This window comes from Micropterus salmoides, unplaced genomic scaffold, assembly GCF_014851395.1.
Source record: "Micropterus salmoides isolate LMB-PRFRI ecotype aquatic unplaced genomic scaffold, ASM1485139v1 Ms_hic_scaffold_7, whole genome shotgun sequence".
Taxonomy (NCBI): domain Eukaryota; kingdom Metazoa; phylum Chordata; class Actinopteri; order Centrarchiformes; family Centrarchidae; genus Micropterus; species Micropterus salmoides.
In genome coordinates, this window is record NW_024044459.1 from 37,211,144 (window position 1) to 37,225,393 (window position 14,250).

The following is a 14,250-nucleotide window of genomic DNA, read 5'->3' on the forward strand; positions in this document are numbered from 1 at the left end:
AGATGTATGCACCAAAGAAATTTCATACAAGTAGGTGAATTTGGTCCGGGAGCTGCTCTGTATGAGGCGCTAGCGAGCCATTTTTCCACGTCCATGCGCGAAACTAAAAAAATATGAAATTTTTGGTCGCTTCTGAATTATGTGTAAAGTTTGGTGAGTTTCGAGCAGTTTAGGCCCCCAAAATAGAGGTTACTTTGCATAAAAACAATCCCTTCAGTTTCAATCGGGACCTCGGACGGTTTGTGCTCGGACCCTAATAATTCAACTGTTTGCAGAGAAGATGCAACCTTAAAGCCAACAGAAGTGTTTACTCCTCAACACATACATTTCATTTTACATAAACTGCTCTTTGTCTCTGTAGGGGAAGTATCTCAAATGGTAGAGCGCTTGCTTAGCATGCGAGCGGTAGCGGGATCGATGCCCGCATTCTCCAGGAGGCTTTTAACCCTTTCTTCTCTGATGAAGATCAGTGACTATTAACTATTCTGGGTACAGAAGCAAAACAGTTTGTCAGAGTGGACAGTCTTTACACAACTCATTCATTTCTCTGACAATTAATGTGCCCTCCCCTCCAAGTCTCGCCATTGCAGCAGACATTCAAAGCCTCTTTAAGACACCCCGTAAAGGGACCTGGCTTTGACTTTAACTGTAAAAGTCTGTTTTGTTACATTCTATGTCACATGACATTTCAATAAAACATCTAATGTTTCATTGATTACAAGTGTACTAAGGAGTATGGTTACACTACTTTCTATAATTTCCCTGTTTTCTGTATTCCACAGAGCTTGAGTGAAGGAAAAGGAATTCACTATGGCATATGAAACAATCCTAGGAGGTGACCGGGAAATTCTCCAGGAAAAGACACAACTGTGAAGAACCACCCACTGGTTGTCTTCAGGCAGTTCTCAGTTGAGGTGGTGCAAAGAGCCTCATTGTGGTCTTGGACTCCAGACGAGACACAAGAACTATTGGAGAATGCGGGCGTCGATCCCGCTACCTCTCGCATGCTAAGCGAGCGCTCTACCATTTGAGCTAATTCCCCTGTGTGAGGGGAAGACAACTCACTCGTCCCCTCTGCCTCCCCTCCATACCACGCCGTTCCAAAACTACACAAAACCAACTGTAAGTGGCCTGAATTCGACTTTCACTGCAAAAACAAGCGCGCAGCAGACGAGGTGGCCGAGTGGTTAAGGCGATGGACTGCTAATCCATTGTGTTCTGCACGCGTGGGTTCGCATCCCATCCTCGTCGCAGTATAGTTTACTTTAGTCTGCCATGTCACAAATACAGGTGCTGGTCATAAAATTAGAATATCCTCAAAAAGTTGATTTATTTCAGTAATTCCATTCAAAAAGTGAAACTTGTATAATGTATACATACATTCCACACATACTGATATATTTCAAGTGTTCATTCCTTTTAATTTTGATGATTATAACTGACAACTAATGAAAACCCCCAAATCAGTATCTCGGAAAATTTGAATATTGTGAAAAGGTTCAATATTGAAGACACCTGGTGCCACACTCTAATCAGCTAATTAACACAAAACACCTGCAAAGGCCTTTAAATGGTCTCTCAGTCTACTTCTACACAATCATGGGGAAGACTGCTGACTTGACAGCGGTCCAAAAGACGACCATTGACACCTTGCACAAGGAGGGCAAGACACAAAAGGTCATCGCTAAAGAGGCTGGCTGTTCACAGAGCTCTGTGTCCAAGCACATTAATAGAGAGGCGAAGGGAAGGCAAAGATGTGGTAGAAAAAAGTGTACCAGCAATAGGGATAACCGCTCCATGGAGAGGATTGTGAAACAAACCCCATTCAAAAATGAGATTCACAAAGAGTGGACTGCAGCTGGAATCAGAGCTTCAAGAACCGCCACGACGTATGCAAGACATGGGTTTCAGCTGTCGCATTCCTTGTGTCAAGCCACTCTTGAACAAGACACAACGTCAGAAGCGTCTCGCCTGGGCCAAAGACAAAAAGGACTGGACTGCTGCTGAGTGGTCCAAAGTTATGTTCTCTGATGAAAGTAAATTTTGCAAATCAAGGTCCCAGAGTCTGGAGGAAGAGAGGAGAGGCACAGAATCCACATTGCTTGACGTCCAGTGTAAAGTTTCCACAGTCAGTGATGGTTTGGGGTGCCATGTCATCTGCCGGTGTTGGTCCACTGTGTTTTCTGAGGTCCAAGGTCAACGCAGCCGACTACCAGGAAGTTTTAGAGCACTTCATGCTTCCTGCTGCTGACCAACTTTATGGAGATGCAGATTTCATTTTCCAACAGGACTTGGCACCTGCACACAGTGCCAAAGCTACCAGTACCTGGTTTAAGGACCATGGTATCCCTGTTCTTAATTGGCCAGCAAACTCGCCTGACCTTAACCCTATAGAAAATCTATGGGGTATTGTGAAGAGGAAGATGCGATACGCCAGACCCGTGTCACAACTGGCGTGGCACTGTCCTCCTGAGTCCAACGGATGGGCTGGTTCTTTGGCCCATCCCTATTCCAACAGGGTCTTCTGCCACCAGCCCCATGTCCTCACTGGTCCTCTTATGAGCATAGTCAACTATAAACATCACCTGCCTGGTTCTCCATATTAAGTTCAATAAAATTCCACACAGCATTCCACACAGATGGAGCACAAAGTAAGTTGTCGTGGCCGAGTGGTTAAGGCGATGGACTAGAAATCCATTGGGGTCAACACAGTGGACGCTGTAGCACTACTGCTGACTAGCGTTTCGGGGTGTAATTGCAGACTGACGGACACACGGACGCACAAGTATAAATGCCTGTCTACGGGCGTAGTCTACGTGCGTAGACAGGCATTTATACTATACGGCGTAGCTACAGCTAGAACAGCGAAAATCGATCACCTGCCCGATATCAGTCATTTAACGTTACCTGACTGACACACACATCACTGCTGGCACTGCTGGATAGGGTTGTCCATTATTTCTAAAGCAAATTTCTTCCCTGCCACACCGGCCCGTGTGGAAGAACGGACGGTGAAGTTAGTTTCAAGTTGGATTTTAGTTTTACGTTGGACATTTGATAGATGTCGAATTCCAACGTAAAGCTAACGTCACGTTGATGCATATCGCCATTCCCTCACCACAATATTATAAAGTGTGGAATTTGTGACAGAACAATGTAAACGATAGAGCATAATTATAAATGATAGAAGTTTCTCTATCGCCAAACGATAGATATCGTCATATTGCACAGCCCTACACTTGTGTTATCAGAATTGCAGGAAGTCTACTGAATAGGTGAAAGTAAAAATACTTAAAACTCCATCAAGTGAAAGTCCTGCACCCAAAGCTTTACTCAAGTACAAGTCCACAGGTATTGTCATGAACAAGATTTTCTCTGACCTTATCTACTAAATAGGAATCAGTCAAGTTTTGCGGAGAAACAGTCTAGAAACATTTGAGCTCGTCTGTTTTCTGAGACACAAACTTTCCAGGAGAGCCACGTTCACAGTCTGCAGGAGGGAGAGACTGATGGTCAGAACACAGCTCTCTGGTGGAGCATCCTTCAACGTGAAGGGGGATTAGCTCAAATGGTAGAGCGCTCGCTTAGCATGCGAGAGGTAGCGGGATCGATGCCCGCATTCTCCAGGAGGCTTTTAACCCTTTCTTCTCTGATGAAGATCAGTGACTATTAACTATTCTGGGTACAGAAGCAAAACAGTTTGTCAGAGTGCAGAGTCTTTACACAACTCATTCATTTCTCTGACAATTAATGTGCCCTCCGCTCCAAGTCTCGCCATTGCAGCGGACATACAAAGCCTCTTTAAGACACCCCGTAAAGGGACCTGGCTTTGACTTTAACTGTAAAAGTCTGTTTTACATTCTATGTCACATGACATTTCAATAAAACATCAAATGTTTCATTGATTACAAGTGTACTAAGGAGTATGGTTACACTACTTTCTATAATTTCCCTGTTTTCTGTATTCCACAGAGCTTGAGTGAAGGAAAAGGAATTCACTATGGCATATGAAACAATCCTGGGAGGTGACCGGGAAATTCTCCAGGAAAAGACACAAGACAAAACTGTGAAGAACCACCCACTGGTTGTCTTCAGGCAGTTCTCAGTTGAGGTGGTGCAAAGAGCCTCATTGTGGTCTTGGACTCCAGACGAGACACAAGAACTATTGGAGAATGCGGGCGTCGATCCCGCTACCTCTCGCATGCTAAGCGAGCGCTCTACCATTTGAGCTAATTCCCCTGTGTGAGGGGAAGACAACTCACTCGTCCCCTCTGCCTCCCCTCCATACCACGCCGTTCCAAAACTACACAAAACCAACTGTAAGTGGCCTGAATTCGACTTTCACTGCAAAAACAAGCGCGCAGCAGACGAGGTGGCCGAGTGGTTAAGGCGATGGACTGCTAATCCATTGTGCTCTGCACGCGTGGGTTCGAATCCCATCCTCGTCGCAGTATAGTTTACTTTAGTCTGCCATGTCACAAATACAGGTGCTGGTCATAAAATTAGAATATCCTCAAAAAGTTGATTTATTTCAGTAATTCCATTCAAAAAGTGAAACTTGTATAATGTATACATACATTCCACACATACTGATATATTTCAAGTGTTCATTCCTTTTAATTTTGATGATTATAACTGACAACTAATGAAAACCCCCAAATCAGTATCTCGGAAAATTTGAATATTGTGAAAAGGTTCAATATTGAAGACACCTGGTGCCACACTCTAATCAGCTAATTAACACAAAACACCTGCAAAGGCCTTTAAATGGTCTCTCAGTCTACTTCTACACAATCATGGGGAAGACTGCTGACTTGACAGCGGTCCAAAAGACGACCATTGACACCTTGCACAAGGAGGGCAAGACACAAAAGGTCATCGCTAAAGAGGCTGGCTGTTCACAGAGCTCTGTGTCCAAGCACATTAATAGAGAGGCGAAGGGAAGGCAAAGATGTGGTAGAAAAAAGTGTACCAGCAATAGGGATAACCGCTCCATGGAGAGGATTGTGAAACAAACCCCATTCAAAAATGAGATTCACAAAGAGTGGACTGCAGCTGGAATCAGAGCTTCAAGAACCGCCACGACGTATGCAAGACATGGGTTTCAGCTGTCGCATTCCTTGTGTCAAGCCACTCTTGAACAAGACACAACGTCAGAAGCGTCTCGCCTGGGCCAAAGACAAAAAGGACTGGACTGCTGCTGAGTGGTCCAAAGTTATGTTCTCTGATGAAAGTAAATTTTGCATTTCCTTTGGAAATCAAGGTCCCAGAGTCTGGAGGAAGAGAGGAGAGGCACAGAATCCACATTGCTTGACGTCCAGTGTAAAGTTTCCACAGTCAGTGATGGTTTGGGGTGCCATGTCATCTGCCGGTGTTGGTCCACTGTGTTTTCTGAGGTCCAAGGTCAACGCAGCCGACTACCAGGAAGTTTTAGAGCACTTCATGCTTCCTGCTGCTGACCAACTTTATGGAGATGCAGATTTCATTTTCCAACAGGACTTGGCACCTGCACACAGTGCCAAAGCTACCAGTACCTGGTTTAAGGACCATGGTATCCCTGTTCTTAATTGGCCAGCAAACTCGCCTGACCTTAACCCTATAGAAAATCTATGGGGTATTGTGAAGAGGAAGATGCGATACGCCAGACCAGTGTCACAACTGGCGTGGCACTGTCCTCCTGAGTCCAACGGATGGGCTGGTTCTTTGGCCCATCCCTATTCCAACAGGGTCTTCTGCCACCAGCCCCATGTCCTCACTGGTCCTCTTATGAGCATAGTCAACTATAAACATCACCTGCCTGGTTCTCCATATTAAGTTCAATAAAATTCCACACAGCATTCCACACAGATGGAGCACAAAGTAAGTTGTCGTGGCCGAGTGGTTAAGGCGATGGACTAGAAATCCATTGGGGTCAACACAGTGGACGCTGTAGCACTACTGCTGACTAGCGTTTCGGGGTGTAATTGCAGACTGACGGACACACGGACGCACAAGTATAAATGCCTGTCTACGGGCGTAGTCTACGTGCGTAGACAGGCATTTATACTATACGGCGTAGCTACAGCTAGAACAGCGAAAATCGATCACCTGCCCGATATCAGTCATTTAACGTTACCTGACTGACACACACATCACTGCTGGCACTGCTGGACAGGGTTGTGTGGCTCGTCCATTGTTTGTAATGCAAATGTCTTCCCCACAACACGTGTGGAAGAACGGACCTAGTTATGCCGGGGAATTAGCTCAAATGGTAGCGTCGCTCGCTTCGCATGCGAGAGCTAGCGGGAGCGATCCCCGCATTCTCCAGGAGACTTTCAACCCTTTTTTTAGGCCCCCAAAATAGAGGTTACTTTGCATAAAAACAATCCCTTCAGTTTCAATCGGGACCTCGCACGGTTTGTGCTCGGGCCCTAATAATTCAACTGTTTGCAGAGAAGATGCAACCTTAAAGCCAACAGAAGTGTTTACTCCTCAACACATACATTTCATTTTACATGAACTGCTCTTTGTCTCTGTAGGGGAATTAGCTCAAATGGTAGAGCGCTTGCTTCGCATGCGAGAGGTAGCGGGATCGATGCCCGCATTCTCCAGGAGACATTTAACCCTTTCTTCTCTGCCCTTTCTCAGCATGCGCTCGTGTAGGTTCTGTGCGATATGACAAAAAATTCATATCCCCAAATTTCTAGTAAATTCAATGAAATATGACGTTTCCAACTAGAACTTGAGATATTTCTCTGCATTGTAAAGGTGAGGTAACTTGACAAATACCATAGATAGAGTGAACAACAACACAGCAAGTAAAGTAACTAATGTTAGCTAGGTTGTGGGTTAGCAAACTGACGCTACTTGCTGCTGCAAAGCTAACATGAGAAGACGAGACAGCAGCTCCAGATACTGAGAACTCTCCTGCTGCTACAGCTAACGTCACAACAACAGCATGTCTTGGTGAACTATGAAGTAAGCTGTGTGTCCGCGGGCAGGTCATTTAACGTTACCTGACTGACACACACATCACTGCTGGCACTGCTGGATAGGGTTGTCCATTATTTCTAAAGCAAATTTCTTCCCTGCCACACCGGCCCGTGTGGAAGAACGGACGGTGAAGTTAGTTTCAAGTTGGATTTTAGTTTTACGTTGGACATTTGATAGATGTCGAATTCCAACGTAAAGCTAACGTCACGTTGATGCATATCGCCATTCCCTCACCACAATATTATAAAGTGTGGAATTTGTGACAGAACAATGTAAACGATAGAGCATAATTATAAATGATAGAAGTTTCTCTATCGCCAAACGATAGATATCGTCATATTGCACAGCCCTACACTTGTGTTATCAGAATTGCAGGAAGTCTACTGAATAGGTGAAAGTAAAAATACTTAAAACTCCATCAAGTGAAAGTCCTGCACCCAAAGCTTTACTCAAGTACAAGTCCACAGGTATTGTCATGAACAAGATTTTCTCTGACCTTATCTACTAAATAGGAATCAGTCAAGTTTTGCGGAGAAACAGTCTAGAAACATTTGAGCTCGTCTGTTTTCTGAGACACAAACTTTCCAGGAGAGCCACGTTCACAGTCTGCAGGAGGGAGAGACTGATGGTCAGAACACAGCTCTCTGGTGGAGCATCCTTCAACGTGAAGGGGGATTAGCTCAAATGGTAGAGCGCTCGCTTAGCATGCGAGAGGTAGCGGGATCGATGCCCGCATTCTCCAGGAGGCTTTTAACCCTTTCTTCTCTGATGAAGATCAGTGACTATTAACTATTCTGGGTACAGAAGCAAAACAGTTTGTCAGAGTGCAGAGTCTTTACACAACTCATTCATTTCTCTGACAATTAATGTGCCCTCCGCTCCAAGTCTCGCCATTGCAGCGGACATACAAAGCCTCTTTAAGACACCCCGTAAAGGGACCTGGCTTTGACTTTAACTGTAAAAGTCTGTTTTGTTACATTCTATGTCACATGACATTTCAATAAAACATCAAATGTTTCATTGATTACAAGTGTACTAAGGAGTATGGTTACACTACTTTCTATAATTTCCCTGTTTTCTGTATTCCACAGAGCTTGAGTGAAGGAAAAGGAATTCACTATGGCATATGAAACAATCCTGGGAGGTGACCGGGAAATTCTCCAGGAAAAGACACAAGACAAAACTGTGAAGAACCACCCACTGGTTGTCTTCAGGCAGTTCTCAGTTGAGGTGGTGCAAAGAGCCTCATTGTGGTCTTGGACTCCAGACGAGACACAAGAACTAGTGGAGAATGCGGGCGTCGATCCCGCTACCTCTCGCATGCTAAGCGAGCGCTCTACCATTTGAGCTAATTCCCCTGTGTGAGGGGAAGACAACTCACTCGTCCCCTCTGCCTCCCCTCCATACCACGCCGTTCCAAAACTACACAAAACCAACTGTAAGTGGCCTGAATTCGACTTTCACTGCAAAAACAAGCGCGCAGCAGACGAGGTGGCCGAGTGGTTAAGGCGATGGACTGCTAATCCATTGTGCTCTGCACGCGTGGGTTCGAATCCCATCCTCGTCGCAGTATAGTTTACTTTAGTCTGCCATGTCACAAATACAGGTGCTGGTCATAAAATTAGAATATCCTCAAAAAGTTGATTTATTTCAGTAATTCCATTCAAAAAGTGAAACTTGTATAATGTATACATACATTCCACACATACTGATATATTTCAAGTGTTCATTCCTTTTAATTTTGATGATTATAACTGACAACTAATGAAAACCCCCAAATCAGTATCTCGGAAAATTTGAATATTGTGAAAAGGTTCAATATTGAAGACACCTGGTGCCACACTCTAATCAGCTAATTAACACAAAACACCTGCAAAGGCCTTTAAATGGTCTCTCAGTCTACTTCTACACAATCATGGGGAAGACTGCTGACTTGACAGCGGTCCAAAAGACGACCATTGACACCTTGCACAAGGAGGGCAAGACACAAAAGGTCATCGCTAAAGAGGCTGGCTGTTCACAGAGCTCTGTGTCCAAGCACATTAATAGAGAGGCGAAGGGAAGGCAAAGATGTGGTAGAAAAAAGTGTACCAGCAATAGGGATAACCGCTCCATGGAGAGGATTGTGAAACAAACCCCATTCAAAAATGAGATTCACAAAGAGTGGACTGCAGCTGGAATCAGAGCTTCAAGAACCGCCACGACGTATGCAAGACATGGGTTTCAGCTGTCGCATTCCTTGTGTCAAGCCACTCTTGAACAAGACACAACGTCAGAAGCGTCTCGCCTGGGCCAAAGACAAAAAGGACTGGACTGCTGCTGAGTGGTCCAAAGTTATGTTCTCTGATGAAAGTAAATTTTGCATTTCCTTTGGAAATCAAGGTCCCAGAGTCTGGAGGAAGAGAGGAGAGGCACAGAATCCACATTGCTTGACGTCCAGTGTAAAGTTTCCACAGTCAGTGATGGTTTGGGGTGCCATGTCATCTGCCGGTGTTGGTCCACTGTGTTTTCTGAGGTCCAAGGTCAACGCAGCCGACTACCAGGAAGTTTTAGAGCACTTCATGCTTCCTGCTGCTGACCAACTTTATGGAGATGCAGATTTCATTTTCCAACAGGACTTGGCACCTGCACACAGTGCCAAAGCTACCAGTACCTGGTTTAAGGACCATGGTATCCCTGTTCTTAATTGGCCAGCAAACTCGCCTGACCTTAACCCTATAGAAAATCTATGGGGTATTGTGAAGAGGAAGATGCGATACGCCAGACCAGTGTCACAACTGGCGTGGCACTGTCCTCCTGAGTCCAACGGATGGGCTGGTTCTTTGGCCCATCCCTATTCCAACAGGGTCTTCTGCCACCAGCCCCATGTCCTCACTGGTCCTCTTATGAGCATAGTCAACTATAAACATCACCTGCCTGGTTCTCCATATTAAGTTCAATAAAATTCCACACAGCATTCCACACAGATGGAGCACAAAGTAAGTTGTCGTGGCCGAGTGGTTAAGGCGATGGACTAGAAATCCATTGGGGTCAACACAGTGGACGCTGTAGCACTACTGCTGACTAGCGTTTCGGGGTGTAATTGCAGACTGACGGACACACGGACGCACAAGTATAAATGCCTGTCTACGGGCGTAGTCTACGTGCGTAGACAGGCATTTATACTATACGGCGTAGCTACAGCTAGAACAGCGAAAATCGATCACCTGCCCGATATCAGTCATTTAACGTTACCTGACTGACACACACATCACTGCTGGCACTGCTGGACAGGGTTGTGTGGCTCGTCCATTGTTTGTAATGCAAATGTCTTCCCCACAACACGTGTGGAAGAACGGACCTAGTTATGCCGGGGAATTAGCTCAAATGGTAGCGTCGCTCGCTTCGCATGCGAGAGCTAGCGGGAGCGATCCCCGCATTCTCCAGGAGACTTTCAACCCTTTTTTTAGGCCCCCAAAATAGAGGTTACTTTGCATAAAAACAATCCCTTCAGTTTCAATCGGGACCTCGCACGGTTTGTGCTCGGGCCCTAATAATTCAACTGTTTGCAGAGAAGATGCAACCTTAAAGCCAACAGAAGTGTTTACTCCTCAACACATACATTTCATTTTACATGAACTGCTCTTTGTCTCTGTAGGGGAATTAGCTCAAATGGTAGAGCGCTTGCTTCGCATGCGAGAGGTAGCGGGATCGATGCCCGCATTCTCCAGGAGACATTTAACCCTTTCTTCTCTGCCCTTTCTCAGCATGCGCTCGTGTAGGTTCTGTGCGATATGACAAAAAATTCATATCCCCAAATTTCTAGTAAATTCAATGAAATATGACGTTTCCAACTAGAACTTGAGATATTTCTCTGCATTGTAAAGGTGAGGTAACTTGACAAATACCATAGATAGAGTGAACAACAACACAGCAAGTAAAGTAACTAATGTTAGCTAGGTTGTGGGTTAGCAAACTGACGCTACTTGCTGCTGCAAAGCTAACATGAGAAGACGAGACAGCAGCTCCAGATACTGAGAACTCTCCTGCTGCTACAGCTAACGTCACAACAACAGCATGTCTTGGTGAACTATGAAGTAAGCTGTGTGTCCGCGGGCAGGTCATTTAACGTTACCTGACTGACACACACATCACTGCTGGCACTGCTGGATAGGGTTGTCCATTATTTCTAAAGCAAATTTCTTCCCTGCCACACCGGCCCGTGTGGAAGAACGGACGGTGAAGTTAGTTTCAAGTTGGATTTTAGTTTTACGTTGGACATTTGATAGATGTCGAATTCCAACGTAAAGCTAACGTCACGTTGATGCATATCGCCATTCCCTCACCACAATATTATAAAGTGTGGAATTTGTGACAGAACAATGTAAACGATAGAGCATAATTATAAATGATAGAAGTTTCTCTATCGCCAAACGATAGATATCGTCATATTGCACAGCCCTACACTTGTGTTATCAGAATTGCAGGAAGTCTACTGAATAGGTGAAAGTAAAAATACTTAAAACTCCATCAAGTGAAAGTCCTGCACCCAAAGCTTTACTCAAGTACAAGTCCACAGGTATTGTCATGAACAAGATTTTCTCTGACCTTATCTACTAAATAGGAATCAGTCAAGTTTTGCGGAGAAACAGTCTAGAAACATTTGAGCTCGTCTGTTTTCTGAGACACAAACTTTCCAGGAGAGCCACGTTCACAGTCTGCAGGAGGGAGAGACTGATGGTCAGAACACAGCTCTCTGGTGGAGCATCCTTCAACGTGAAGGGGGATTAGCTCAAATGGTAGAGCGCTCGCTTAGCATGCGAGAGGTAGCGGGATCGATGCCCGCATTCTCCAGGAGGCTTTTAACCCTTTCTTCTCTGATGAAGATCAGTGACTATTAACTATTCTGGGTACAGAAGCAAAACAGTTTGTCAGAGTGCAGAGTCTTTACACAACTCATTCATTTCTCTGACAATTAATGTGCCCTCCGCTCCAAGTCTCGCCATTGCAGCGGACATACAAAGCCTCTTTAAGACACCCCGTAAAGGGACCTGGCTTTGACTTTAACTGTAAAAGTCTGTTTTGTTACATTCTATGTCACATGACATTTCAATAAAACATCAAATGTTTCATTGATTACAAGTGTACTAAGGAGTATGGTTACACTACTTTCTATAATTTCCCTGTTTTCTGTATTCCACAGAGCTTGAGTGAAGGAAAAGGAATTCACTATGGCATATGAAACAATCCTGGGAGGTGACCGGGAAATTCTCCAGGAAAAGACACAAGACAAAACTGTGAAGAACCACCCACTGGTTGTCTTCAGGCAGTTCTCAGTTGAGGTGGTGCAAAGAGCCTCATTGTGGTCTTGGACTCCAGACGAGACACAAGAACTAAGTGAGCGCTCTACCATTTGAGCTAATTCCCCTGTGTGAGGGGAAGACAACTCACTCGTCCCCTCTGCCTCCCCTCCATACCACGCCGTTCCAAAACTACACAAAACCAACTGTAAGTGGCCTGAATTCGACTTTCACTGCAAAAACAAGCGCGCAGCAGACGAGGTGGCCGAGTGGTTAAGGCGATGGACTGCTAATCCATTGTGCTCTGCACGCGTGGGTTCGAATCCCATCCTCGTCGCAGTATAGTTTACTTTAGTCTGCCATGTCACAAATACAGGTGCTGGTCATAAAATTAGAATATCCTCAAAAAGTTGATTTATTTCAGTAATTCCATTCAAAAAGTGAAACTTGTATAATGTATACATACATTCCACACATACTGATATATTTCAAGTGTTCATTCCTTTTAATTTTGATGATTATAACTGACAACTAATGAAAACCCCCAAATCAGTATCTCGGAAAATTTGAATATTGTGAAAAGGTTCAATATTGAAGACACCTGGTGCCACACTCTAATCAGCTAATTAACACAAAACACCTGCAAAGGCCTTTAAATGGTCTCTCAGTCTACTTCTACACAATCATGGGGAAGACTGCTGACTTGACAGCGGTCCAAAAGACGACCATTGACACCTTGCACAAGGAGGGCAAGACACAAAAGGTCATCGCTAAAGAGGCTGGCTGTTCACAGAGCTCTGTGTCCAAGCACATTAATAGAGAGGCGAAGGGAAGGCAAAGATGTGGTAGAAAAAAGTGTACCAGCAATAGGGATAACCGCTCCATGGAGAGGATTGTGAAACAAACCCCATTCAAAAATGAGATTCACAAAGAGTGGACTGCAGCTGGAATCAGAGCTTCAAGAACCGCCACGACGTATGCAAGACATGGGTTTCAGCTGTCGCATTCCTTGTGTCAAGCCACTCTTGAACAAGACACAACGTCAGAAGCGTCTCGCCTGGGCCAAAGACAAAAAGGACTGGACTGCTGCTGAGTGGTCCAAAGTTATGTTCTCTGATGAAAGTAAATTTTGCATTTCCTTTGGAAATCAAGGTCCCAGAGTCTGGAGGAAGAGAGGAGAGGCACAGAATCCACATTGCTTGACGTCCAGTGTAAAGTTTCCACAGTCAGTGATGGTTTGGGGTGCCATGTCATCTGCCGGTGTTGGTCCACTGTGTTTTCTGAGGTCCAAGGTCAACGCAGCCGACTACCAGGAAGTTTTAGAGCACTTCATGCTTCCTGCTGCTGACCAACTTTATGGAGATGCAGATTTCATTTTCCAACAGGACTTGGCACCTGCACACAGTGCCAAAGCTACCAGTACCTGGTTTAAGGACCATGGTATCCCTGTTCTTAATTGGCCAGCAAACTCGCCTGACCTTAACCCTATAGAAAATCTATGGGGTATTGTGAAGAGGAAGATGCGATACGCCAGACCAGTGTCACAACTGGCGTGGCACTGTCCTCCTGAGTCCAACGGATGGGCTGGTTCTTTGGCCCATCCCTATTCCAACAGGGTCTTCTGCCACCAGCCCCATGTCCTCACTGGTCCTCTTATGAGCATAGTCAACTATAAACATCACCTGCCTGGTTCTCCATATTAAGTTCAATAAAATTCCACACAGCATTCCACACAGATGGAGCACAAAGTAAGTTGTCGTGGCCGAGTGGTTAAGGCGATGGACTAGAAATCCATTGGGGTCAACACAGTGGACGCTGTAGCACTACTGCTGACTAGCGTTTCGGGGTGTAATTGCAGACTGACGGACACACGGACGCACAAGTATAAATGCCTGTCTACGGGCGTAGTCTACGTGCGTAGACAGGCATTTATACTATACGGCGTAGCTACAGCTAGAACAGCGAAAATCGATCACCTGCCCGATATCAGTCATTTAAC

At 45.1% G+C, this 14,250-nt stretch overlaps 2 protein-coding genes and 10 non-coding genes across 16 annotated transcripts in view; 7 read left to right on the plus strand and 5 right to left on the minus strand.

Moving 5' to 3' along the window:
* LOC119891504 (scavenger receptor cysteine-rich type 1 protein M160-like) overlaps nt 1-14,250 on the minus strand; it is a 1,270,577-nt gene that overhangs the window by 460,814 nt on the left and 795,513 nt on the right. The gene's annotated exons all lie outside the window — the stretch shown is intronic.
* The window catches only part of cntrl (centriolin), a 91,685-nt gene that overhangs the window by 15,632 nt on the left and 61,803 nt on the right, over nt 1-14,250 (minus strand). The window lies entirely within an intron of this gene.
* On the minus strand, nt 970-1,042 carry trnaa-agc. The gene has a single exon. It is a non-coding gene; the product is annotated as a tRNA-Ala (tRNA).
* Nucleotides 1,170-1,251, plus strand: trnas-gcu. The gene has a single exon. It is a non-coding gene; the product is annotated as a tRNA-Ser (tRNA).
* On the plus strand, nt 3,554-3,626 carry trnaa-agc. The gene has a single exon. It is a non-coding gene; the product is annotated as a tRNA-Ala (tRNA).
* trnaa-agc lies at nt 4,167-4,239 on the minus strand. Its single transcript has one exon. It is a non-coding gene; the product is annotated as a tRNA-Ala (tRNA).
* On the plus strand, nt 4,367-4,448 carry trnas-gcu. The gene has a single exon. It is a non-coding gene; the product is annotated as a tRNA-Ser (tRNA).
* trnaa-agc lies at nt 7,642-7,714 on the plus strand. The gene has a single exon. It is a non-coding gene; the product is annotated as a tRNA-Ala (tRNA).
* On the minus strand, nt 8,258-8,330 carry trnaa-agc. Its single transcript has one exon. It is a non-coding gene; the product is annotated as a tRNA-Ala (tRNA).
* Nucleotides 8,458-8,539, plus strand: trnas-gcu. Its single transcript has one exon. It is a non-coding gene; the product is annotated as a tRNA-Ser (tRNA).
* On the plus strand, nt 11,733-11,805 carry trnaa-agc. Its single transcript has one exon. It is a non-coding gene; the product is annotated as a tRNA-Ala (tRNA).
* trnas-gcu lies at nt 12,507-12,588 on the plus strand. Its single transcript has one exon. It is a non-coding gene; the product is annotated as a tRNA-Ser (tRNA).